This window comes from Salvelinus alpinus, chromosome 12 (genome assembly GCF_045679555.1).
Source record: "Salvelinus alpinus chromosome 12, SLU_Salpinus.1, whole genome shotgun sequence".
In the NCBI taxonomy this organism is placed as follows: domain Eukaryota; kingdom Metazoa; phylum Chordata; class Actinopteri; order Salmoniformes; family Salmonidae; genus Salvelinus; species Salvelinus alpinus.
The window spans coordinates 6954801-6980360 of NC_092097.1; the positions used below are offsets into that span (position 1 = coordinate 6954801).

The following is a 25560-nucleotide window of genomic DNA, read 5'->3' on the forward strand; positions in this document are numbered from 1 at the left end:
TAAGTAATTAATTTGCATTTTATTGCATGACATAAGTATTTGATACATCAGAAAAGCAGAACTTAATATTTGGTACAGAAACCTTTGTTTGCAATTACAGAGATCATACGTTTCCTGTAGTTCTTGACTAGGTTTGCACACACTGCAGCAGGGATTTTGGCCCACTCCTCCTTACAGATCTTCTCCAGATCCTTCAGGTTTCGGGGCTGTCGCTGGGCAATACGGACTTTCAGCTCCCTCCAAAGATTTTCTATTGGGTTCAGGTCTGGAGACTGGCTAGGCCACTCCAGGACCTTGAGATGCTTCTTACGGAGCCACTCCTTAGTTGCCATGGCTGTGTGCTTCGTGTCGTTGTCATGCTGGAAGACCCAGCCACGACCCATCTTCAATGCTCTTACTGAGGGAAGGAGGTTGTTGGCCAAGATCTCGCGATACATGGCCCCATCCATCCTCCCCTCAATACGGTGCAGTCGTCCTGTCCCCTTTGCAGAAAAGCATCCCCAAAGAATGATGTTTCCACCTCCATGCTTCACGGTTGGGATGGTGTTCTTGGGGTTGTACTCATACTTCTTCTTCCTCCAAACACGGCGAGTGGAGTTAGACCAAAAAGCTCTATTTTTGTCTCATCAGACCACATGACCTTCTCCCATTCCTCCTCTGGATCATCCAGATGGTCATTGGCAAACTTCAGACAGGCCTGGACATGCACTGGCTTAAGCAGGGGGACCTTGCGTGCGCTGCAGGATTTTAATCCATGACGGCGTAGTGTGTTACTAATGGTTTTCTTTGAGACTGTGGTCCCAGCTCTCTTCAGGTCATTGACCAGGTCCTGCCGTGTAGTTCTGGGCTGATCCCTCTTCTTCCTCATGATCATTGATGCCCCACGAGGTGAAATCTTGCATGGAGCCCCAGACTGAGGGTGATTGACCGTCATCTTGAACTTCTTCCATTTTCTAATAATTGCGCCAACAGTTGTTTCCTTCTCACCAAGCTGCTTGCCTATTGTCCTGTAGCCCATCCCAGCCTTGTGCAGGTCTACAATTTTATCCCTGATGTCCTTACACAGCTCTCTGGTCTTGGCCATTGTGGAGGTTGGAATCTGTTTGATTGAGTGTGTGGACAGGTGTCTTTTATACAGGTAACGAGTTCAAACAGGTGCAGTTAATACAGGTAATGAGTGGAGAACAGGAGGGCTTCTTAAAGAAAAACTAACAGGTCTGTGAGAGCCGGAATTCTTACTGGTTGGTAGGTGATCAAATACTTATGTCATGCAATAAAATGCTAATAAATTACTTAAAAATCATACAATGTGATTTTCTGGATTTTTGTTTTAGATTCCGTCTCTCACAGTTGAAGTGTACCTATGATAAAAATTACAGACCTCTACATGCTTTGTAAGTAGGAAAACCTGCAAAATCGGCAGTGTATCAAATACTTGTTCTCCCCACTGTATATATCTTTTTTACATTGTTTGCAAACTGATATGTGACACGTATTAATGCCAAAATAACATGCAAAACAGGCAAGCCCCCCCCCCCAAAAAAAAAATATTATATATTTTTAATGATTGTTTTTAGCTAAAAGTGTCGGGCTCTGCCTTATCTGCCCTGAATGACGGGTCACCACTGGTGAAAGTAATGCCCTGATTCATGTCTGGGCAGGAAACATAGCATGAGGACTTGCGACCGCGGAACAGAACGTTATTCAGGATCCAGACACAAATGTCACTCAAAAAAAATTTAAAGGAAGAATGACTGGAACACCCATTGGTGCTACTGTCTGTGGCTTTCATGTCTGTGCGCTTGTCCATCCTTTTCCTGTTCTTTTTCAAGGTCTGGAACAACTTTCATTTTTTTAAAAAAGGGCAGAGCTGCAAATTCCAGGTGGCAGCTGGTCCCCTAAGGCGAACTAAGGGCCTCGACCTGTCACACTCTCACTGTTGCTGACCGGGTGATGATGTACACCTTTCATTAACAGCCTTCACCAGATGGTGTGTGTAATGAGACAATCATCATGTCCTGAATTTCTAAGTCTTTCAGTACAACTGTGGCAGAGGCCACGTTTCATATTAATGTAAGTATAACACACTCTCAACCTCTGATGAAATATTCAATGTTGTGGCAGTTACTCAGTACACATGACAGGATTTCAATATTCATTGGGGATGTCACATCACTCATATTTTGGTAAAAAAGACAGTCGCGCTCCATAGTCATTTGTATCTATTGTAATCAAATGTCACAGGATGGACTCAGTTTGCTGGAAAAAGCTGATTTGCGTATATTTCTGCCAACCTAATGACGCACAGAGCACAACAAGAGAGGTGGCTGTAGTGCTTTGAGTCTTGAAATCAATGTGATGAATCAAATCGCCTTTCTCAGTGATAACCGGGCAGTGTTAACCATACCTCTACCGTCAACACCTGCTCATAATAATTGGGCTAGTCTTAATCACGATGACACAGACATCATTCGTCTCCCACAGGAGGATGTGACAGACCAATGGGACACTGAACACCTCACTAGCTAGGTTTCCATCCAATTGGTGAGGGAATGTCATGCGAATATTCAAAAATCCACATAAAACCAATGTTTGCATTTTCCCACCAGAGATTGATTTGTTGCAGACTAAAGGCTGTGGGCACGTATATATCAGGGATCATGAACTAGATTCAGCTGTGGGACAATTTCTTTGAGTGGATGGTCAGGGGCCGGAACATAATAATTTGTAGACCGCAAGAAACCCAAACAGATATAATATTTGACTAAAACATAATAATTTCAAACCTCGCTTCCATTTGTATACGATCGCATGTCTCTTTATTATGCATGTGAATACTTGGAATTGTCCAAAATAAAGATCCCTTGGAGATGATTTCCTGGTGTTTTTACAGTCTTTTATGTCCAGAAAACATGGGGGGGGCCAAATAAAACCATCTGTGGGCTGCCAGTTGGAGAACCCTGCCTTGCATGATAAGATTATTATTATGGACAAAGAAGGGAGATCATTTTTAGCAAAGCATTGATCATCATATCACCGGAATAAGACCAGCGATATTTATTGGAAAGCCTTATCCTCATCACCTTGCACTTTCACCACCCTGTGTCACGTTCCTGACCTTATTTCCTTTGTTCTGTATTGTTTAGTTGGTCAGGACGTGAGCTGGGTGGGCATTCTATGTTATTTGTTTCTATGTTGGGTTCATTGCATTAGCCTGATATGGTTCTCAATCAGGGGCAGGTGTTTTACGTTTCCTCTGATTGAGAGCCATATTAAGGTAGGCTGTTCTCACTGTTTGTTTGTGGGTGATTGTTGCTGTGTCTGTGTTTGTTCGCCACACGGTACTGTTTCGTTTCGTTCCTCTTCGTGCGTTCATGTTTTATGTGTTCTCAAGTTCAGGTCTGTTAACGTCGTTTATTATTTTGGTAGTTTGTTCAAGTGTTTTTTCGTCTTCGTTATTATTATTAAAATTATTCAGACGAGGAGGAAGACGAGCGTTACACCCTGTGAAATTCATCATCATTTATTTTGAATTTTTAGCCTGATATGCCTAAACTGCATGTTTTCCAGACGAGTCGTAGTGGGAGGACCAAACAACATGTCATTTCTTGACTTCAAGTTTACTTCGATATGATGGATATTATATCAATATTTGCACATACACGCATTTCCACAGACATGCATAATTCATTTTACCGACACAGAAAGATCCCATCTTGTCTAACGCATTTTGTTTTGTCTACATTTGGAAACTTCACCTGAAAAATGTTCTGTTTCCATCAGGGCTGCCATGACATGTTTTATCCAACATGTACTTTACTTGCATAAAAAGGTTGGATGGACATCTCGTTAGTATCTCGAACGTAGATGGGTCGTTTCACTAAATTAGTTCCTTTTGTGCACCAACATTGGATTTTAAAAACCTGTTATATTAAATGAAGTGCACTTTAATATAAAATGTATATGAAAAAATACTTGCTAAAGTGCCAGAATTAAGCATTTTGACATGTCCATTTCAAGGCTGTAACCTGTTAAATAATAAAAAATAAACTTTAAAATGCAATTTGGAGAACAGCAAAAACAATCAAAAATTACCCCAGCCATTAACACCTTGGCTGCTGTAGGTTCATTCACCTCAGTCCATCTACAAACACATAGCCTATTAGCCATACAATCATACCGTTATACACCTGAAAGAGGGTAAATATGATAAATTATTCACACGGACATGTCAGTTTTAATGATGAATTGCATCAAATCCTCAACTCTTTACATCTTTTCTCAAATTACATAGCGTTCACATTTGTATTCCAAGGCATCACAAACAGATATCATGGGAGCACACTGGTGATCGTATTATCACATTCACGTGAATTATTAGAATATCACTTAGGATTTTCTAATAATATAAATAATGTAGTGGTAAGAAAAAGGTGGATAATGGGTAAACTATAAACTCCAGTGGGCGATTGCGATAAGACAAACAGTATTTTGTGCATTTTAATTGCATTTTAATGTACAGTCATGGCCAAAAGTTTTGAGAATGAAACAAATATTAATTTCCACAAAGTTTGCTGCTTCAGTGTCTTTAAATATTTTTGTCAGATGTTACTATGGAATACTGAAGTATAATTACAAGCATTTCATAAGTGTCAAAGGCTTTTATTGACAATTAAATGAAGTTGATGCAAAGAGTCAATATTTGCAGTGTTGACCCTTCTTTTTCAAGACCTCTGCAATCCACCCTGGCATGCTGTCAATTAACTTCTGGGCCACATCCTGACTGATGGCAGCCCATTCTTGCATAATCAATGCTTGGAGTTTGTCAGAATTTGTGGGGTTTTGTTTGTCCACCCACCTCTTGAGGATTGACCACAAGTTCTCAATGGGAGGCCCAGGGAGTTTCCTGGCCATGGACCCCAAATATCGATGTTTTGTTCCCCGAGCCACTTAGTTATCACTTTTGCCTTATGGCAAGGTGCTCCATTATGCTGGAAAAGGCATTGTTCATCACCAAACTGTTCCTGGGTGGTTGGGAGAAGTTGCTCTCGGAGGATGTGTTGGTACCATTCTTTATTCATGGCTGTGTTCTTAGGCAAAATTGTGAGTGAGCCCACTCCCTTGGCTGAGAAGCAACCCCACACATGAATGGTCTCAGGATGCTTTACTGTTGGCACGACACAGGACTGATGGTACGACACAGGACTGATGGTAGCGCTCACCTTGTTTTCTCTGGACAAGCTTTTTTTCCGGATGCCCCAAACAATCGGAAAGGGGATTCATCAGAGAAAATGACTGAAGACCCAGTCCTCAGCAGTCCAATCCCTGTACTTTTTGCAGAATATCAGTCTGTCACTGATGTTTTTCCTGGAGAGACGTGGCTTCTTTGCTGCCCTTCTTGACACCAGGCCATCCTCCAAAAGTCTTCGCCTCACTGTGCGTGCAGATGCACTCACACCTGCCTGCTGCCATTCCTGAGCAAGCTTTGTACTGGTGGTGCCCCGATCCCACAGCTGAATCAACTTTAGGAGACGGTCCTGGCGCTTGCTGGACTTTTTTGGGCACCCTGAAGCCTTCTTCACAACAATTGAACCACTCTCCTTGAAGTTCTTGATGATCCGATAAGTGGTTGATTTAGGTGCAATCTTACTGGCAGCAATATCCTTGCCTGTGAAGCCCTTTTTGTGCAAAGCAATGATGACGGCACGTGTTTCCTTGCAGGTAACCATGGTTGACAGAGGAAGAACAATGATTCCAAGCACCACCCTCCTTTTGAAGCTTCCAGTCTGTTATTCGAACTCAATCAGCATGACAGAGTGATCTCCAGCCTTGTCCTCGTCAACACTCACACCTGTGTTAACGAGAGAATCACTGACATGATGTCAGCTGGTCCTTTCGTGGCAGGGCTGAAATGCAGTGGAAATGTTTTTTTTGATATTCAGTTCATTTGCATGGCAAAGAGGGACTTTGCAATTAATTGCAATTCATCTGATCACTCTTCATAACATTCTGGAGTATATGCAAATTGCCATCATACAAACTGAGGCCACAGACTCTGTGAAAATGTATATTTGTGTCATTCTCAAAACTTTTGGCCACGACTGTAGGCCTATAAGGAAGATAGGCCAGGTGGATATGTTCATATTGAGAAAAAAAAATGGTGTTCCTAACTTGTTTGATAAGATTAGTGCAGATTTTCTCAGGGAACCCCACATGGAGCCCCGACCCCAAGTTTGAAAACCACTGTTCTAACCTTTCTCCCTGCTTGCTTCCTCTCTCTCTGTCTCCTCTGCTCCCTCCTGCATGTATTGCAGCCTGCGTCAGCCCCACCACTGAGCGCCACATCACTGTCTGTCTCAGTAGCCTACTCTCTGTAAAGCAAAGTTATTATGAGAACTTAGAAGCCAATTTATTTTCCTGCTGAGGTAGGCACCATTTAACGGAAGCTTTTTATTTTAACGTTAGCTTATTACTTCATCCTTCTAGCTGGCTAACGTATCTGCCAGCAGCTAGCCACCTGACTGACTGACATAGCATATCTATAAGCTACTATATACCATTCTCAGAGAGTCGGTTTTTGTTTGTTCTGCGGATGCCTGTAGACACACCAGGAGTCGCAGGCGGGTTTTAAAATTGCCTTTTGTCTTGCATCTCGCAAACACACTGTCAGCATCGTCTCTAGTTGCCCACTTGAGCCTACTCCAAGCTGGGGTCGTTTTTTTCACGGCTCAGGCCCTCAACCGCCCCGCGAGAGGGTGGAGTTAGCCATTTGAGAGAGTGGTGAATGTCAAATCAAATCAAAGTTTATTTGTCACGTGCACCGAATAGAACAGGTGAAATGCTTACTTACAGGCTCTAACCAAGTGCAAAAAATGTGTTAGGTGAACAATAGTTAAGTAAAGAAATAAAACAACAGTAAAAAGACAGGCTATATACAGTAGTGAGGCTATAAAAGTAGCGAGGCTACATACAGACACCGGTTAATCAGGCTGATTGAGGTAGCATGTACATGTAGATATGGTTAAAGTGACTATGCATATATGATGAACAGAGAGTAGCAGTAGCGTAAAAGAGGGGTTGGCGGGTGGTGGGTGGTGGGTGGCGGGTGGCGGGACACAATGCAGATAGCCCGGTTAGCCAATGTGCGGGAGCACTGGTTGGTCGGCCCAATTGAGGTAGTATGTACATGAATGTATAACTAAAGTGACTATGCATATATGATAAACAGAGAGTAGCAACAGCGTAAAAAGAGGGGTTGGGGGGGGGCACACAATGCAAATAGTCCGGGTAGCCATTTGATTACCTGTTCAGGAGTCTTATGGCTTGGGGGTAAAAACTGTAGAGATGCCTTTTTGTCCTAGACTTGGCACTCCGGTACCGCTTGCCATGCGGTAGTAGAGAGAACAGTCTATGACTTGGGAGGCTGGGGTCTTTGACAATTTTTAGGGCCTTCCTCTGACACCGCCTGGTGTAGAGGTCCTCGATGGCATACAGCTTAGCCCCAGTCATGTACTGGGCAGTACGCACTACCCTCTGTAGTGCCTTGCGGTCAGAGGCCGAGTAATTGCCGTACCAGGCAGTGATGAAACCAGTCAGGATGCTCTTGATGTTGCAGCTGTAGAACCTTTTGAGGATCTCAGGACCCATGCCAAATCTTTTTCGTTTCCTGAGGGGGAATAGGCTTTGTCGTACCCTCTTCACGACTGTCTTGGTGTGTTTGGACCATTCTAGTTTGTTGTTGATGTGGACACCAAGGAACTTGAAGCTCTCAACCTGCTCCACTACAGCCTGTCGATGAGAATGGGGGCGTGCTCGATCCTCCTTTTCCTGTAGTCCACAATCATCTCCTCAGACTTGGTTACGATAAAGGAATAGGTTGTTATTCTGGCACCACCCGGACAGGTCTCTGACCTCCTCCCTATAGGCTGTCTCGTCGTTGTCGGTGATCAGGCCTACCACTGTTGTGTCGTCTGCAAACTTAATGATGGTGTTGAAGTCGTGCCTGGCAATGCAGTCGTGGGTGAACAGGGAGTACAGGAGGGGACTGAGCACGCACCCCTGTGGAGCTCCAGTGTTGAGGATCAGCGTGTCAGATGTGTTGCTACCTACCCTCACCACCTGGGGGCGGCCCGTCAGGAAGTCCAGGATCCAGTTGCAGAGGAGGGTGTTTAGTCGCAGGATCTTTAGCTTAGTGATGAGCTTTGAGGTATGTATAGTATATATATATATATATAGGTATATATACACTATGGTGTTGAACGCTGAGCTGTAGTCAATGAGTAGCATTCTCACGTAAGTGTTCCTTTTGTCCAGGTGGGAAAGGGCAGTGTGGAGTGCAATAGAGATTGCATCATCTGTGGATCTGTTTGGGCGGTATGCAAATTGGAGTGGGTCTAGGGTTTCTGGGATAATGGTGTTGATGTGAGCCATTACCAACCTTTCAAAGCACTTCATGGCTACAGGCGTGAGTGCTACGGGTCTGTAGTCATTTAGGCAGGTTGCCTTGGTGTTCTTGGGCACAGAGACTATGGTGGTCTGCTTGAAACATGTTGGTATTACAGACTCAATCAGGGGCATGTTGAAAATGTCAGTGAAGACACCTGCCAGTTGGTCAGCACATTCCCGGAGCACACGTCCTGGTAATCCATCTGGCCCAGCGGCCTTGTGTATGTTGACCTGTTTAAAGGTCTTACTCGAATCGGCTACGCCGAGCGTGGTCACACAGTCGTCTGGAACAGCTGATGCTCTCATGCATGCCTCAGTGTTGCTTGCCTCGAAGCCAGCATAGAAGTGATTTAGCTCGTCTGATGTCACTGGGCAGCTCGCGGCTGTGCTTCCCTTTTGTAGTCTGTAATAGTTTGCAAGCCCTGCCACATAAGATGAGTGTCGGAGCCAGTGTAGTATGATTCAATCTTAGCCCTGTATTGACGCTTCGCCTGTTTGATGGTTCGTCGCAGGGCATAGCAGGATTTCTTGTAAGCTGCTAAAAAGGCAAATCTAGGAGTCTAATCCGGGGGATGCAACGAACATACCGAATAAACCACTGTTCATGATTCCACTAATTCGCAAAGAGGCAGGCTTGATTAAAACTCAGTCAGATCAAGAATATAAGTGCTCTGAGCTTTGATCAACGCTCAGTTTTCATTATCATTGTAAATTGTAAATCCCCAGTTATTTTGAATCATTTTAAGGTAAAAAAACAACATGTCCCTGGCATTTTAAGGTCAACCCTGTTACGAGTACTGAGCTCTCATTTTAATATGGTGAAATGAATTTTTTTTCTATAATTTTTTCAAAAGAGACATTGAACATCTAAAGGTCAAATCATAGTATATGCAGGTGAGCTCATTTGACTCTTTTTGGCCATTTTCTGGTGTTGTGTGGAAACTGAGTGGGTCGAGAAGGGACATTCTCCAGGCAAAAGTGACATAAGCGGTCACTTAGGGCTTGGCAAGAGGCAAAATACCTTTTGTGGATAATGGAGAGGAGGCACGTACAGTTGAAGTCGGAAGTTTACATAAACCTCAGCCAAATACTGTACATTTAAACTCAGATTTTCACAATTCCTGACATTTTATCCTAATAAAAATTCCCTGTCTTAGGTCAGTTAGGATCACCACTTTATTTTAAGAATGTGAAATGTCAGAATAATAGTAGAGAGAATTATTTATTTCAGCTTTTATTTCCTTCACACTCCCAGTGGGTCAGAAGTTTGACATACAATCAATTAGTATTTGGTAGCATTGCCTTTAAATTGTTTAACTTGGGTCAAACATTTCGGGTAGGCTTCCAAAAGCTTCCCACTGTCACGGCCGTTGAAAGATGACCAAGGTGCTGCGTGGTGAGCGTACATGTTCCTTTATTAAACAAGACGCCGAACAAAAACAATAAACACTACAAAAACAAACCGTGAAGCTCAAAGGCTGTGCCCTAAACAAAGTCAACTTCCCACAAACACAGGTGGAAAAAAGGGCTACCTAAGTATGGTTCTCAATCAGAGACAACGATAGACAGCTGTCCCTGATTGAGAACCATACCCGGCCAAAACATAGAAATAGAAAATCATAGAAACACAAAACATAGAATGCCCACCCCAACTCACGCCCTGACCAAACCAAAATAGGGACATAAAAAGGATCTCTAAGGTCAGGGCTTGACACCCACAATAAGTTGGGTGAATTTTGGCCCATTCCTCCTGACAGAGCTGGTGTAACTGAGTCAGGTTTGTAGGCCTCCTTGCTCGCACATGCTTTTTCAGTTCTGCCCACAAATTGCTATGGGATTGAAGTCAGGGATTTGTGATGGCCACTCCAATTCCTTGACTTTGTTGTCCTTAATTAAGCCATTTTGCCACAACTTTGAAGTATGCTTGGAGTCATTGTCCATTTGGAAGACCCATTTGTGACCAAGCTTTAACTTCGTGACTGATGTCTTGAGATGTTGCTTCAATATATCCACATCATTTTCAATTCTCATGATATCATCTAGTTTGTGAAGTGCACCAGTCCCTCCTGCAGCAAAGCACCCCCACAACATGATGCTTGCCAACCCCGTACTTCACGGTTGGGATGGTGTTCTTCGGCTTGCAAGCCTCCCCCTTTTTCCTCCAAACATAACGATGGTCATTACGGCCAAACAGTTCTGTTTTTGTTTCATCAGACCAGAGGACATTTCTACAAAAAGTCGATCTTTGTCCCCATGTGCAGTTGCAAACCGTAGTCTGGCTTTTTTATGGCGGTTTTGGAGCAGTGGCTTCTTACTTGCTGAGTGGCCTTTCAGGTTATTTTGATATAGGACTTGTTTTACTGTGGATATAGATAGTTTTGTACCTGTTTCCTCCCACATCTTCACAAGGTCCTTTGCTGTTGTTGTGGGTTTGATTTGCACTTTTTGCACCAAAGTGCGTTCATCTCTAGGAGACAGAACGCATCTTCTTCCTGAGCGGTATGACGGCTGTGTGGTTCCATGGTGTATATACTTGCGTACTATTGTTTGTACAGATGAACGTGGTACCTTCAGGCATTTGGAAATTGCTCCCAAGGATCAACCAAACTTGTGGAGGTCTACACATTTTTTTCTGAGGTATTGGCTGATTTCTTTTGATTTTCCCATGATGTCAAGCAAAGAGGCACTGAGTTTGAAGGTAGGCCTTGAAATACATCCACAGGTACACCTCCAATTGACTCAAATGATGTCAATTATCAGAAGCTTCTAAAGCCATGACATAATTTTCTGGAATTTTCCAAGCTGTTTAAAGGCACAGTCAACTTAGTGTATGTAAACTTCTGACCCACTGGAATTGTGGTACAGTGAATTATAAGTGAAATAATCTGTCTGTAAACAATTTTTGGAAAAATGACTTGTGTCATGCACGAAGTTAATGTCCTAACCAACTTGCCAAAACTATAGTTTGTTAACAAGACATTTTTGGAGTGGTTGAAAAACGAGTTAAAATGACTCCAACCTAAGTGTATGTAAACTTCTGACTTCAACTGTATATTGCATTCAGAAAGTATTCAGACCCCTTTCCTTTTTCCACATTTTATTACGTTACAGCCTTATTATAAAATGGACAAAAAAAAAATCCCACATCAATCAGCACACAATACCCCATAATGTCAAAGCGAAAAGTTTTTTAGGAATTTTTGCAAATGTATTAAAAATAAAAAACAGAAATACCTTATATACATAAGTATTCAGAACCTTTGCTATGAGACTCGAAATTGAGCTCAGGTGCATCCTGTTTCCATTGATCATCCTTGAGATGTTTCTATCCACCTTTGGTAAATTAAATTGATTGGACATGATTTGTCTGTAGAGTCCGTAGAAGTCCGATACATGATTGTATCAAGGCACAGATCTGGGGAAGGGTACAAAAACATTTCTGCAGCATTGAAGGTTTCCAAGAACACAGTGGCCTCCATCGTTCTTAAATGGAAGACGTTTGGATCTTCCAAGACTCTTTCTAGAGCCCTAGCTTGGCCAAACTGAGCAATGAGAGGAGAAGGGTCTTGGTGACCAAGAACCCGATGGCACTCTGACAGAGCTCCAGAGTTCCTCTGTGGAGATGGGAAAACCTTCCAAAAGGACAACCATCTCTGCAGCACTCCACCAATCAGGCTTTTATGGTAGAGTGGCCAGATGGAAGTCACTCCTAAGTAAAAGGCACATGACAGCCCGCATGGAGTTTGCCAAAAAGCACCTAAAGGACTCTCAGACCAAGAGAAACAAGAATCTCTGATCTGATGAAACCAAGATTGAACTCTTTGGCCTGAATGCCAAGCGTCACGTCTGGAGCAAACCTGGCACCATCCCTACGGTGAAGCATGGTGGTGGCAGCATCATGCTGTGGGAATGTTTTTCAGTGGCAGGGACTAGGAGACTAGTCAGAATTGATGGAAAGATTAATGGAGCAAAGTACATAGAGATCCTTGATGTGAACCTGCTCCAGAGCGCTCAGGACCTCAGACTGGGGCACACAGCCAAGACAACGCCGGAGTGTCTCTGAATGTCTTTGAGTGGCCCAGCCAGAGCTCGGACTTGAATCCGATCAAACATCTCTGGAGGGACCTGAAAATAGCTGTGCAGCGGCGCTCCCTGTCCAACCTGATAGTTCTTGAGAGGATCTGCAGAGAAGAATGGGAGAAACTCCCCAAATACAGGTGTGCCAAGCTTGTAGCTTCATACCCATGAAGACTTGAGGCTGTAATTGCTGCCAAATTTGCGTCAACAAAGTGCTGAGTAAAGGGTCTGAATACTTATGTAAATGTGATATTTCCATTTTTATGTGTTAACGTTTCTTAAAAAGTTTTTTGCTTCGTCATTATGGGCTATTGTGTGTAGACTGTTGAACAGCCACCACTGGCATTGAGTGGCTGCTGCCAACATACTGACTCAACTCCGGCCACTTTAATACTGTAAAAATTGATGGAAAAGGTGTATCACTAGCCACTTTAAACAGTGGCACTTTATATAATGTTTGCATACCCTACATTACTCATCTCATATGTATATACTGTACTCGATACCATCTACTGCATCTTGCCTATGCCGTTCTGTACCATCACTCATTCATATATTTTTATGTACATATTCTTCATTCCTTTACACTTGTGTGTATAAGGTAGTTGTTGTGAAATTGTTAGGTTAGATTACTCGTTGGTTATTACTGCATCGTCAGAACTAGAAGCACAAGCATTTCCGCTACACTCGCATTAACATCTGCTAACCATGTGTATGTGACGAATACAATTAGATTTGATTTGATTGATGAGGGGCATTCGTTGGAATAATAACGTAACAAAATGTGGAAAAAGTCAATGGCTCTGAATACTTTCCGAATGCACTGTATATGGCCACGTTAGTATACAGTAGGATGACGTGGGAGAATGATGAGCCACAACAGACAGTGCATCTCAGTATCGAAAGTAAAAATACAGCCAGACTGGCCTGCTGCTGTAACTTTTTAGACCTTAAAACTGTTGAGAGTAGACCCACAGCTGATCCAAATGTAATGAAACATTAAAATCACAGGGCTTTCGCATTGTTATTCAAATGACATTTTCACTGCAGGCGAGAGTAGAATTTTGTACTCACTTGAAAACAATAATGCTATTCTTCATGGCATTGTTGTGTTGTAGGCTAGTCTAGTTAGGATAATTGTACTGTCCCCAACCAAGATCAATAGGGGAGCTTTTTGAGCTGCATCTGTCTCATGTCTTCATTGTTCTTTCATGTGCAATGATGCACCTGGCCTCTCTGCTGCCTATCAGCAATTCTTATTTCTTCATATTAAAAATGTATGCAGCTTTGAATGCTTTTACTTGTGGCATGATTTCTACACTAAACAAAAATATAAACACAACATGTAAAGTGTTGGTCCCATGTGTCATGAGCTGAAATAAATGATCCCATACATTTTCCAAATGCACCAAAAGCTTATTTCTATAAAATGTTGTTCACAAATGTGTTCACATCCCTGTTAGTGAGCATTTCTCCTTTGCCAAGACAATCTATCCACCTGATAGGTGTGGCATATCAAGAAGCTGTTTAAACAGCATCATCATTACACAATAAAAGTCCCCTCTAAAATGTGCAGTTTTGTCACACAACACAATGTCACAGATGTCTCAAGTTTTGAGGGAGCGTGCACCTGGCATGCTGACAGCAGGAATGTCCACCAGAGCTGTTGCCAGAGAATTGAATGTTAATTTATCTACCATAAGCCGCCTCTCACATCGTTTTAGAAAATTTGGCAGTACGTTCAACCGGCCTTACAACCACAGACCACGTGTAACCAGGCCAGACCAGGACCTCTACATCCGGCTTCTTCACCTGCGGGATCATCAGAGACCGGACACCCGGACAGCTGATGAAACTATGGATTTGCACAACCGAAGAATTTCTGTACAAACTGTCAGAAACCGTCTCAGGGAAGCTCATCTGCATGCTTGTCATCCTCACTAGGGTTTGACCTTACTGCAGTTTGGCATCATAACTGACTTCAGTTGGCAACTGCTCACCTTCGATGGCCACTGGCACACTGGAGAAGTGTGCTTTTCATATCTATATTCCCAGTCATGTGAAATCCATAGATTAGGGCCTAATTAATTTCCTTATATGAACTGTAACTCCATAAAATCTTTGAAGTTCCTGTATGTTGCATTTATATTTTTGTTCAGTTGTAGTTAGCCTAATGCAGATCTGGACAAACGATCCACCTACCACTATTGTCATTATGAATGGTGGATAGAGGGCAGGATAGACAGACTGGTAGACTACACTGAGTATACCAAACATTAGGAACACTTTCCTAATATTGATAATGTGTCGACAGCGTTCCACAGGGATGCTGGCCCATGTTTACTCCAATGCTTCTCAAAGTTGTGTCAAATTGTCTGGATTACCTTTTGGTGGTGGACCAACCTGTTGCGCTTGAAAAAACAATTAGCTTTAGAGTTCTTGACACAAACCTGTGCACCTGGCACCTACTACCATACCCTGTTCAACAGCACTTAAATGTTTTCTCTTGCCTATCCACCCTCTGAATGGTTCACATACAGTACACAATCCATGTCTCAATCGTCTCAAGGCTTAAAACTCCTTCTTTAAGCTTTCTCCTCTCCTTCATCTACATCGAAGTGGATTCAACAGGTGACATCAATAAGGGATCAAAGCTTTCACCTGGATTCACCTGGTCTGTCTATGTCATGGAAAAAGCAGGTGGTCTTAATGTTTTGTATAGTAAAAGTTAGTGCATGGAAAAGTGGAGTGAGTAAGGGATGTACCAAAACACTTTTGATATAAGGAAGACGCATGAAAGCAGATGAGGAAATTTGGCTAGGATGGAAGAAATTATATAGTAAAACCTGCAAAAGAGGGAATGTAATCCAGGGAAAAAAACTCACTACCCTCCCCTGTGCCCAATAAAAAAAACACAAAACCCTCCCTAAAGCAAAAAAAAAGTTAGACATAACAAGTCCACCCTGTTACCCATAGATAGACACTAAAAATGTTTTAACAATTTATTTATTTTGGCAAAGCTTGCATTTTTATCAATTGCCCCTCCATGTTGTACACAACAAGCTTCCATTCACCCTGCCACGAGGTGAATTATAGCTGATTTAAGATGAAATCGTCAACCCTGTTATGGTCAACACTGTTACTTCATTTTGCATTTAATAGCCACTTACTATTCATTTTTTAAAGTTAACCTCTTGAGATGGGAATGTGCTCATCACGACAGAGAGTTACACTACCCAAAAGAGACACATGTAGCGGAACAACCCAGATTAATTTACATGGCATTGTTCACAGAGCATGGCTTGGATTGAGACACAGCTCTCATACACACATCCATCCATGCACCAATCATCATAGGTCACTGGGCAGATGGCCACCATCTGACATGTCAACCACATTCTAGTATCCCCATGACAGCTGCAATCTATGCTCTCCTTTTTGGTCGATACACAGAGAACACTTCAGAAGTTGAAATATTGTATGCCATGGTAGATTTAAATCTTCAGCAGTCCCCTATCCCCTATAGCCATACACGCAATTCTCCAGCCATTTTGTGTAAGACTGTTCTTAAGTTGAAGACATTGGATTGGATTTTTATACATTGCTTGTCTGATAAGATTCGGAGTGGGGGCAGGTTTACATTAAATTATTATACAGTAGTACACTTTATGGTGTATGTAGGCTTCACCTACATGGATCTAGCTTGGCTACACTAGGTTCTCAGGTAACCGAGAGGTACATCCCACCTCCTTCCACTGACCATCGAAAGGAAGCGAGAAATTAACAAATAATTGAAGCAATGAAACAATTGATTGGCAGAACCACCCGTTTTATTGGAATTAGCATTTGAATACAATTTGAGGTGTTGCCACGAATTCATGAATATTTACAGAGAGCTGACTTGAAGAAACATATTCAGCCCAGCAATATGATAGTATGTTATACATTCGTCATGAGCGGCTCACTGTTCATGTTCTTCTATTTGTTCAGCTGTTCTTCCCTTCTTCCATTCCTTGAAACGCATAACCTTGAGGTGAGATGGCATGGTGAAGCTTTTTCCATTTGTGTCCACGTACAACTGGTGGTGCAGGAACAATATATTCATCTTCAGCAGCAACCCTTTCCCATCCTTCCCACTGCACATGACTAGTAACAAGCCAAATTTGGACCAAATTGGTTTTATCTTGCAATTAGGTTTCCTGATTGGGCGTGATTCATTCGTAATAATACACAGATTCCCCTGAATACGGGGAAGGAAAGCAGGCCTTAAATGGGATCCGTGGTCCGTGATATTTTAATAAGACACTGATTAAGTGGGAGACAGTGACGTTGGTAACAAGAAGACATGGATGAAGGTGGAGGTTAATGAGGATGTCAACACTCTAAGTCAGATGAAGTGAAGTGAGGAGGCTCTCTGTCCATGAACAAACCCCTAGCCCCAATAACCCCTAGTCCCACCCCATACACTGGCCCTGTCACGCCTGCTCCCGCTCTCCCTCACTGGTACTCGAGGGCGCCAGGCTGCTCAGAACTACGCACTCCTGCCACAATCATTACGCACACCTGCTCCCCTCGTCACGCGCATCAGCGATTAATTGCACTCACCTGGACTCAATCACCTGTGTTATTTCCTCCCCTATATCTGTCTGTTCCCCAGCTCTATTCTCCGCTTCAGCATTAATTGTTGTTTGTCGTTATGTTACCCGGTTCTGACGCTGTTCCTGTCCTGTTCCATGTCTGTGCGATATTAAATGTTCACTCTCTGTACCTGCTTCTCTACTCCTAGCCCACTCTGCCTAGACCTATCATGTAGATCTGAAAACAATTGGGCAGGTATGAGGAATATAGAAATTATTCACCTAGTTTATAAGGGCAAGGTGTAGCTACAGTAGGGCTACTACCAAATTGTGTGAACCTAACTGAGATCTTCATAAAGTGACTAGTGGTCTATAGGTTAATTCAGCTAGGCTAGGGGCTAGTAGCTAGGAGAAATGGACTAGTAGCTAGGAGTTAGTTCAGCTAGGGGCTAGGGGGCTAGGAATTGTTTCTGGACAAGGCCCTCCTCTTGACTAATGGGATGGGTTTAGTCAAAGCGTGTTTACAAATCTTAAATCTGTTTGGTGGTAGTGAGATAAGATTAAATCCCCCTATTGTACCTCTTTGACCCATTCATATTGTCTGGACTTTCCTCTTAGCTGTGAGAAATTCATCATGACGGTGTGAAATAATCAGCGTTATTGGGTTGATTTGTACGCAGTAAGAAGAGTAAGTAGGTCTTAATGAGGTGCTTTGTCATGCCATTTCTTTGAGGAGATGATTGGAGGTCCTCATTAGGAGTCAAGCTTGGTTCTCTGTGTGAAATTGTCAACGCAGTACTTCTTTCTGGCCTCCGAAGGCTTGTTAAAGTGTGAGCAGCTCACAGCACGCATCAAATCAAATCTCAATGTTTGAGTGATTCCTCACGAAACTAGAAGCAAAAATGACCGTGACTTTTTTCGATTTTCACAAAATGTAATCCGTAAAAGGGTCCTTTGGAGGAAGGAGGTATTGTAAAACATAATTGAGAAATAATCAATTGAATATTACCCGGGCCTCCTTTAAGACTCCATAATCTCTAGGTGCTACAAAGCAAAAGTCATATGAAGCTTTACCACTTGCTCTGTAATATGAGTAGTATGTGTATTTCAATAAAACATTTCTTACATACATTTATGAATATTGAACAATACAAACATGAATATTGAAAGTATTTTTGATTTGGCTAATATTTCAGTATATTTTTGAACATAATATACTCTACAAGTATTTCAAAGTTCCAGAGTGGGATATCTGCTACTTTTAAAGATTATGATCCAATTTTTAAGCATTACTATCAGAGTGAGTCAAAATGGTTGCCCTCTGCTGTTGTTTTGCAGTATGTGCAATGATACAAGTAAAGAAGGGCTATGATTGGAAGTCGGATTTAGTCTGCGGATAAATCAATACCGCCTGACAGGTAGCAGTCCTCAGTATTGACTATGTAGCTACCTCCTTCCGTCAAATACCACAGAGTGAAGGCTCCTGTGGTCGATCTTGTATTCATTATACTAGCTCCAATATGGCCATAGGCAGTAGACTGCAGGCCTACTAAAGGCACTTGTGGTTTGCATGATGAAGAAGTGTGAAAAACCTCCTTCTGACCCACTATGTTGAGTATGCAAGGGATCATTAGCACCTACCACAACTCAGGGTCAACAGGTGAGAAGAGATGCCTCACCCCATGCCATCCTCTCTCTGGACCATTACCCAAACCTGCTGGGAGAGCAGCCTTAACTGCCCATGACTCGCAGGGATCCGGACATTTTGTAAATGGATATGGCATATTGATTTTTCAGAGTCCAGTTCTATCTGCTATTGCACCTTCTTCACCACACTGTTTGTGTGGGTGAACAATTTCAGATTGTTGGTGATGTGTACGCCGAGGAACTTGAAGCTTTCTACCTTCTCCACTGCGGTCCTTTCGATGTGGATAGGGGCATGCTCCCTCTGCTGTTTCCTGACATCCACGATCAGCTCCTTTGTTTTGTTGACGTTGAGTGAGAGGTTATTTTCCCTGCACCACTCTCCTAGGGCCCTCACCTCCTCCCTGTAGGCTGTCTCGTCATTGTTGGTAGTCAGGCCTACAAACTTGATGATTGAGTTGGAGGCATCCGTGGCCACACAGTCATGGGTGAACAGGGAGTACAGGAGAGGGTTGAGCACGCACCCTTGTGGGGTCCCTGTGTTGAGGATCAGTGAAGTGGTGTTGTTGTTTCCTATCTTCACAAACAGGGGTGGCCCATCATGAAGTCCATGACCCAGTTGCACAGGGCGGGGTTCAGACCCAAGGCCCCGAGCTTAATGATGAGCTTTGAGGGTACTATGGTGTTGAATGCTGACCTATAGTCAATGAACAGCGTTCTTACATAGGTATTCCTCTTGTCCAGATGGGATAGGGCACGGTGCAGTGCAATGGTGATTGCATCGTCTGTGGATCTGTTCAGGTGGTAAGCAAATTGAAGTAGGTCTAGGGTGTCAGGTAGAGGGGATATGATCCTTAACTAGCCTCTCAAAGCATTAATTTAGCACTTTTTTTGGTTACTACATGATTCCGTATGTGTTATTTAATAGTTTTGATGTCTTCAATATTATTCTACAATGTAGAAAATAGTAAAAATGAAGAAAAACCCTTGAATGAGTAGGTGTTTCCAAACTTTTGACTGGTACTGTACATGTTATTCAATACTTTCATCCAAACTGCTCGCAAGCATCTGCACAGCCAGGCGCTAAAATAGAACTTGGGTCTATTTTTGACGCATGACACTCTGCAAGTCCCATCTCCTCATTGGTTTTTAGGAGCATATACCCACATGGGTGATTGAAAGGTGAACTGAGGTCCACACTTCAGTCCAGTTGGTAGTGGTAATGCACCTTAAAGTTGTTTGCCAACTGCCATATAAAGTCCAAAGAAGAAGAAGAAGAAAATTGAAGGAGGAGAGATTACTAGAAACTAACTTGGTTGACTTTTTCATCTGTGGATTAATTGTTAGAGTAGAGGACCTTGTGCATTTCAGGTAAAATAACAACCCAATGTTTATATCCCAGGACAAATTAGCTAGCAACAGCAAGCTAGCTAGTTAAATTGTCATAAATGTTGAACTATTTTCGACCTGTCCCCAAATTAATATAGTTGGTTCAGAGTTCGTTTTGATATTTCAACCTGCGTGTCCTGATCGCGTCCGATGTGGATGGACAAAATCAACATGCGTGCGCGCCAGGTCTAATCAGTATGTTAGTCTGCCCAAATCGTGGCTTCCCAAATCAGCATAAGCCTATGCACTTGTGATTTGAAACAATCCACAGCTGTTTTTTTAAGAAGCTTATGATCCTCAGTGGCTAAATCATGCTATTTGGTGAAGTATTTTGAATTATCTTATTTAGACAGGTGTAATTTATATAATTTGTGCAAATTACTTTCGGGGAATCCAGCATCCGAACAGTGCACTATGCACCCGCCAACTTTCCTTTCCAATTCGCAAGGAAAGTTTGCGGGTGCATAGACAAGATGCTCATGTCTCCGAGTCTTTGTCCCAAAAGCGGGATTGCAAACGACAAACTTAGATCTGCATATTACGCCCATAGAAACGCATTGGGCTTATTTAGAACAGATTTTGGTGAGAGTGAGCCCTCTCGTTTTGTCTCTTCCCTTCTGCTTACACTAGCGAGTGAAACAGTGCCCCTCTGTCTTACTATATGTAGGCCATGTATCTGATGCTGTCTGGCCAGAAAAAAGTATGACATGCCATACTCCTTTGGTCCAGACAGCATCCGATATATGGTCTACACTAACGGAGGGGCACTGTTTCGCTCGCTCGGATGCTTTATCAATCTCAGATGAGTCTTTCTGTCGGCGAGCGTCTCGGTTAAATAAAGGTTCAATATTTCAATATTTTATTTGGACGGGCAAGGAGGAACAGGGCAGCCCATAACGCCGGTCCTGATGTAGGCTTAGAATGGAGAAAATGTTTCTTATTTCTAAAAGGAAAGACTGCATAAGAAAAAATGAACTGGGAAAAAAAAGAATATAAAGGGGGTTTGAAGTGGGATAGTCATGACAGATGGAGTCAGAAATGGGTACACTTAGCAAGCTTCCACATTACCACTCTTTCGGGCTATCTATCCTCCTATGATTCCTTTCTCCATCCCTCTCTCCATGCTTTTATTCCATCCCTCTCTTAATGCAGTGTGATGCATCCATTCTACAGCACTCTTAAGGGTGAGTGAAGTCTGGGTTAGTTCTCACATTTCAGACCATTTTATCTTCCACCAGACGCAGTTAAATGAATCTAATCCTCCATTACAGGGGAAAGCATTCTTTGAGAGTAAACAGAACATTTAGAAAGGGCTCTCTTTCAGTCAGTCATTTCCTTTTCCCATCCTCAATGTCCTCTTTTAAGCGCAGACTTATCCTACAAACAACCCCATTACATTGTGCGCCATAAATACTTGTTTCAAATTCAGTCGTTTTTAATAGGCTTTCCTTTTTCATGCATTTGGAGAGAAAAAACATCCTCCATATACAGCACATAACTGGAACTCCTCTCTGGTGTGGCTGTCATAAAGTTGTTATTTTCTGAGACAAATCGTGCCAGTGTTTCCTGGGGAAATCAAACGACCACGAGAGTCAGCTGATGCATAATATCATACCTTCCTGACGTTTAACACATTTTCCAGGCTCTAAATAAATCATAACTGTGACTGGATCTACTGCCTCCGCCTGCTGTGTATCTGTGCGCAACTAAGCACAGGGATTTTCTGGGAATGGACAGAAGAAGCTCTACTGAAAAGTCTGTCGTCCACTCGCTGTTTGATGCTCGTCTCCAGGTAGACGTTGCCCTCGGGCACATATCTAGGATCAGCTTACCATCACCAAATCATGACCTTTACCATTAGAGGGAAAATGCAGAAACTGATCTTGGATCAGTGTCTCTGAAAACCTTTATTTATACTCTGTTTTGGATCACCAACATGCCAACATATCTATTGGCCCTCTTACGAAAGCTGATGCCCAATTTGCCCAATTCTGTGGTGTGTGTCAATTAGACAGCTCCTCCTGCCGTCTGTCTCTCTGTGTCCAGAGGAACTACAGCACATCCTAAAGAGCCTCTCACTGGCTGCTTGCTTTCCTCATACACCCATTTCCTCATTTCCCTTCTCTAAAAGCTGTGTCGCTTTTAGAGAAGGGAGAGGGAAATAATACAACAAAAATAGAGATTTTCTACAAGTGGCTCCCTGTCGCCTTTTTATGGATTTTCTATACCGCATGCCAAACCGTTTGGACTGGCCTGCTGAAACATCTTCCTTTTGAAGTGTAAGTTGGTATGAATGTTTTTCTTCTTCTTGTTTTTTTGAGGGGACGGTCTGAAGTACACGTTCTGTTTGTGAGAAATACAGCTACTTCAAAGAAAACACATGCAGGCACTTTGAAGTTTAGTGTATTTTCTAAAGCAGACAGATTGAGAAAAGTGTTGAGGGGGAACGTCGTTTTTTTCCATTCCATGGTCTATACGTCTCTAACCAATTCTATGAGAGGGAAAGGTTTTGTGGATTGGATATTGCCTACTGAAAAATTTAGTCAAGGGGTAAAGGTCCTCCCAAAGAGCAACCCCCCCCCCCCCCCCCCCCATAATACAGCTGTGGCATTGCATGTCAATATCTAAAGTGCAAATATCAAATATGGAATTCAAAAACACACCATTATGCCTAGATAATGGTGATCAGCGTCATAGGAAGAGCAGCTAATGGGAATCGAAATAAACAAGTAAACACTATCCAACAGGCCATTGTTGTCAGCTCAGCCAGGCAATGCTCAATCACCGTTATTAGTTATGTGGCCGTATGCAATAGCACACGTGCTACTCTTGCCTAAAGGTTATTTTGTGCCCTTTTCAAATGAATCCAGTCTATATTACAAACATTGCCTCTAAACTTGAGTAAAGGTTATTATTTTGCTATGAATCCCACATAATTCCCACAGCGGTCTGTGACATTTTGTGGGTATGATACATCTGTTGTTTTACTCAATATACTATTTAGGAGAGCATATTTACTGCTCTAACTTCGAGACTGTCTGCAAATATTGACACATTTGTTCACCTCAAACACAGTCTTCGTCTCTGCCTTCTCAGTGTGGTAGACTGATTCGTCTGAGCATAATACCACCTCATTAGTAAGCCAAAACCATACACGAGATGTACTGTAAACACATGGTAATAACATTCAAAGCATCTTATCTTAATGTTAATATCAGAATATCAGAATAACAGCTATTGTACACAGCTCATACCATTAACAATATGGTAATCGTATTAAATATGCCAATTTCTAATATTCTCATTCCAGTTTACCATTGTTTATACGGTTTGATTCAAATTTTTCGTTCCATAATCCCACTGGCCTGTGATTATCCCAATCCCTGACTGATGATTGAGGTGGGATTTTTCCTGGTCTCTGGCGACCTGTGACGGTGGGTTGATATTAAGAGGGTTCAGAGATACAGACATTCAAGGCCAGGCCAAGTAAACAGACCTGACTGTCAAAACTGCAGACTGTGAGTGTGGAACACTCTCACCACAATCACAGTGGGATTATTACTTGATATGCATCTTAACCTGGGAGAGAAAAAAGGGGAATTCTGATGTCGACAATATTGATTGATGCACGCTCGTGTTCCCTGAGCTAATTTAAACACAATGCTGTGATTTTGTTGAGTGAGTAAACAAGTTAACATCATATGATCTAAAGATTTTCCAGATTAAGTTGTTATTGAGTGATTGAAATTGTTGCCATATTGCTTTGTCTTTTGAAGGGAAATATGAACATATAAATATGACCACCTCTTAATTTAGCAAATTATAAATGGAGAATATCTGTTATATTTGTACCCCTTTAGAGACCTGCCCTTTAAAACAATAGTTTGATACCAGAAGCATTGCTTACCACAATAACATGAATCTTCCTTCTCTTATTGCTCTCCAAATACTATATCATATATCTATAGTATCGGTAAAAGCTGTTTGAATTTATAGAATTCTATTCCGTTATTATCTTTATTTAGTTTTAGTTAGGTGTCCTGTGCTGTGGATGTGTGGTTGGCCTTTGCAGGGGGGGGGGGGTGACAGTCAGTTGGGGGTAGGGCTTCCTGGGCTCTCCCTCCCTTCTCTTTCTGCTGCATTTAAAGGGAATCTGCGGTGAATGAACTCTGCGAAATTACTTCACTCAGTAGCAGATAGTTCAGTGTATTCAAAGGACCTTTCCACTTCCAATATGCTCACAATGAACCTTGGCCCTTGGTGCAGCAGTCCATCGTCTGACTAACCCACTCCTTTGGCAAAACCAGCACATTCACCTCTATTGTATGCTGGGAGATTGTTCCTTCAGATCCCATTACTGCTCCTGCTGCCAAGACTGAACAGTGTCAGGAACATACAGGGCAGAAAACATTTGCGAGTAGGTAAGTAGCCTTGAACAAGGCTTCAAGTATACCCCCTGGACAGGACACAAGTCTATCGCAGAGCCTTGCCCCCAATCTATCTCCTTAATGCTAAGTGCCAAGCAGAGATGCTTTGCGGCACAGTTTTATAGTCTTTGGTATGACTCAGCCAGGGATCAAACTCCCAACCCTCCAAACTCAAGGCAGACACTCTAACCACAAGGTTAGTTGGTAGAGAGAGCATAGGCTAAAAGCGGGTGAAATTAAAAATGGCTAATCCTATCAAACCTGATGTCAATTTGCAGATGCGTTTCATAGTTTAGTTTGTCTCTCTCGATACAATAACTATCCATCTGAAACAGCACAGTGTTGCATTGTTCAGCAGAGCGTACAGTTGTGGTAATTATCTACAGTGCCTTCGGAAAGTATTCAGACCCCTTGACTTTTTCCAGATTTTGTTACGTTACAGCCTTATTCTAAAATGGATTAAATAAAACGAATTCCTCATCAATCTACACACAATATCCCGTAATGACGAAGTGAAAAAATTATTTGTAAATAAAAATAAAATACCCTATTTACGTAACTATTCAGACCTTTTGCTGTGAGACTTGAAATTGAGCTCAGGTGCATACTGTTTCCTTTGATCGTCCTTGAGATGTTTCTACAACTTGATTGTAGTCCACCAGTGGTAAATTCAATTGATTGGACATGATTTGGAAAGGCACATACCTGTCTATATGAGGTCCCACAGTTGACAGTGCATGTCAGAGCAAAAACCAAGACATGAGGTATAAGGAATTGTCTGTAGAGCTCCGAGACAGGATTGTGTCGAGGCACAGATCTGGTGAAGGGTACCAACATTGTTTTGCAGCATCCAAGGTCCCCAAGAACACGGAGGCCTCCAGCATTCTTAAATGGAAGAAGTTTGGAACCACCAAGACTCTTCCTAGAGCTGGTCGTCCAGCCAAACTGAGCAATCGGGGGAGAAGGGCCTTGGTCAGGGAGGTGACCAAGAACCCGATGGT

General features: G+C 42.5%; 1 protein-coding gene across 3 annotated transcripts in view; it reads left to right on the forward strand.

Annotated features, from left to right (window-relative positions):
- The window catches only part of LOC139535405 (metabotropic glutamate receptor 4-like), a 332761-nt gene that overhangs the window by 39230 nt on the left and 267971 nt on the right, over nt 1-25560 (forward strand). Inside the window, exon 1 of one of the 3 annotated variants that reach the window (XM_071334770.1) lies at nt 23643-23810. The exons of the other annotated variants lie outside the window; for them this stretch is intronic. The gene's annotated coding sequence lies outside the window, so the exon portion shown is untranslated. Of the gene's footprint in view, nt 1-23642; nt 23811-25560 lie in introns of those variants that run through there. 3 annotated transcript variants of the gene reach the window in all.